Source organism: Tachysurus fulvidraco, chromosome 17 (genome assembly GCF_022655615.1).
Source record: "Tachysurus fulvidraco isolate hzauxx_2018 chromosome 17, HZAU_PFXX_2.0, whole genome shotgun sequence".
In the NCBI taxonomy this organism is placed as follows: Eukaryota; Metazoa; Chordata; class Actinopteri; order Siluriformes; family Bagridae; genus Tachysurus; species Tachysurus fulvidraco.
Genome location: NC_062534.1, coordinates 24142470 through 24144969, shown reverse-complemented (window position 1 = coordinate 24144969; position 2500 = coordinate 24142470). Strand labels below are relative to the sequence as shown.

The 2500-nt window shown below is 42.0% G+C and overlaps 1 protein-coding gene and 1 long non-coding RNA gene across 2 annotated transcripts in view; one reads left to right on the top strand and one right to left on the bottom strand.

Moving 5' to 3' along the window:
• The window catches only part of smpd3 (sphingomyelin phosphodiesterase 3), a 51730-nt gene that overhangs the window by 33529 nt on the left and 15701 nt on the right, over window positions 1–2500 (bottom strand). The gene's annotated exons all lie outside the window — the stretch shown is intronic.
• LOC125139276 overlaps window positions 1977–2500 on the top strand; it is a 13160-nt gene continuing 12636 nt past the window's right edge. The window contains exon 1 of the long non-coding RNA XR_007138374.1: window positions 1977–2063. This is a non-coding gene — a long non-coding RNA (uncharacterized LOC125139276). The remainder of the gene's footprint in view (window positions 2064–2500) is intronic.

Here is a 2500-nt window from a genome sequence, read left to right as displayed (position 1 = left end):
CCATCCACCCATCCACCTATTCAACTAGCTGTCCATCCATTTATCCATCCATCTAACTATTATTCTATCAGTTTGTCCATCCATCAATCTAATCCATTCATGTATTCATCTATCTGTCCATCCATTTATCCATCATCCATGAATCTGTTCATGTGGCTGTCCATAAATCCATCCATCCATCCATCCATCCACCTATTCAACTAGCTGCCCATCCATTTTTTTCATCCATCTAACTATTATTCTATCAGTGTGTCCATCCATCCATCTAATCCATCCATCCATCCATCCATCCATCCATGTATTCATCTATCTGTCCACCCATTTATCCATCATCCATGAATCTGTTCATGTGGCTGTCCATCCATTTATTCATCCATCTAAGTACTATTCTGTCAGTCTGTCCAATTATCCTTTTATCTATGAATCCATCCATTTTTCCATGAATCCATCCACCTATTCGACTAACCATCTATCCATTCATTCATCTATTCTTCTGTCAGTATGTCCATCAAGCCATGTATTTGTCAAACTATCCATCCATATATTTTTCAACTGGCTGTCCGTTACAACCATCCATCCATCCATCCATCCATCCATCCATCCATCCATCCATCCATCCATCCATCCATCCATCCATCCATCCATCCATCCATCCATCCATCCATCTAATATAATGTAATATACACTACACCCTGAGGTCAGGAATATTTCCTGTGTGTAGTATTTACTTTCCCACATCTGCGCATTCAGACCTGGAGCCGATGTCTTTTTAAATACAATGAACAGAAGGAATAATCTCACTTTTCCCAGCACGAGCAGACGGATCAGAACCAGACGCCTCGACTAACCCATTACACGGCGCCTATTTAGGATGCCTAATGAGTGCGACACATACGTATGTAGATGGATTATAACGGTCAGATTCTCAATAATCCTCCGTTTATCCATTAGGCTTTAATACTCCTTCAATTTGGCAACCAGGTCCAGTTCTGAACTGCACTCATCTTCCAAAGGAAAAAAAAACAACAACCAGACTTCTGTTTGTTTGTTGTTTGGTAACACGACCGCGCTGGAGCTCGGCCTAGCTTCTCTCCATCTTTTTTGCTTTCTGTCTTTCTTCTTTCTTTATTAAACGGTAAAAAAAAAAAAACCCTTCTGAGACCAGTCTCGTTTTCTGAGCTGCTGCGAATCGGCGAGATCAAAGTAACTTCTTCGTGAGCCGTCTTTATAAAACTGCTACGTTTATTTTGTCTCATGCTGCGTTTCTCTCGACGACGTTGTATTATATTCAAACCTGAGATTGTATTGAATATTCATTCATTCATTCATTCTCTACCGCTTATCCGAACTTCTCGGGTCGCGGGGAGCCTGTGCCTATCTCAGGCGTCATCGGGCATCGAGGCAGGATACACCCTGGACGGAGTGCCAACCCATCGCAGGGCACACACACTCTCATTCACACACACACTCACACACTATGGACAATTTTCCAGAGATGCCAATCAACCTACCATGCATGTCTTTGGACCAGGGGAGGAAACCGGAGTACCTGGAGGAAACCCCCGAGGCACGGGGAGAACATGCAAACTCCACACACACACACAAGGCGGAGGCGGGAATCGAACCCCCGACCCTGGAGGTGTGAGGCGAACGTGCTATTATTATTATATCAATGCCAATATATTTAAAATGATTGACTGTGTTTTTAGATGTTTCTGGTAAAGGAGACAGATGTAATAATCTATTCCCTGGTGTAATTAGGTGACATTAATTACGCAGTATTCTGTTTACGACTTCATTAAAAACAAAACATTTAATTGCAAGAGCTGTGCTTTTTAAGAACTGTAATTTTACTCGTTATTTTATTCCCCCAAACTTGCTCTTTAGTTTACTTTCTCTTTTTATCGGCTCACTGGGTGATGATTCCTACTTTACTTCACCTCACATGGACTACATGCAGGACTTACAGCCATACGGTAACTACAGCTTTTTTTTAAATCAGACGTTCATTACAGATGTTTTGGAGCCACATGGAGTCATGTTCTGGTGTTACACCTCCACAGGTACGAACACAAGACCTTCAGTAAATGTTTTAATCCTCTTTAAATCAGAAGATTAACAGTAGAACATTTTTCCAGTCATTATTATATGGAGATCAAGGAGCATGTGTGTCATAACTGGGAGGGTTATAACTGAAAAAATGTCACACACACACACACACACACACACACACACACACACACACACACACACACACACACACACACACACACACACACACACACACACAATTTCCTGTCCAGTGTCATCTAAATAAGGATGAGGTTCATTCTGAGTCTGGTTCCTCACAAGGTTCCTCTTCCTCATATCATCTCCATCTATACCATCTATCCATCCATCCATCAATTCCAACCATCCATCCATCCATCCATCCATCCATCCATCCATCCATCCATCCATCAATTCCAACCATCCAACCATCCATCCATCCATCCATCCA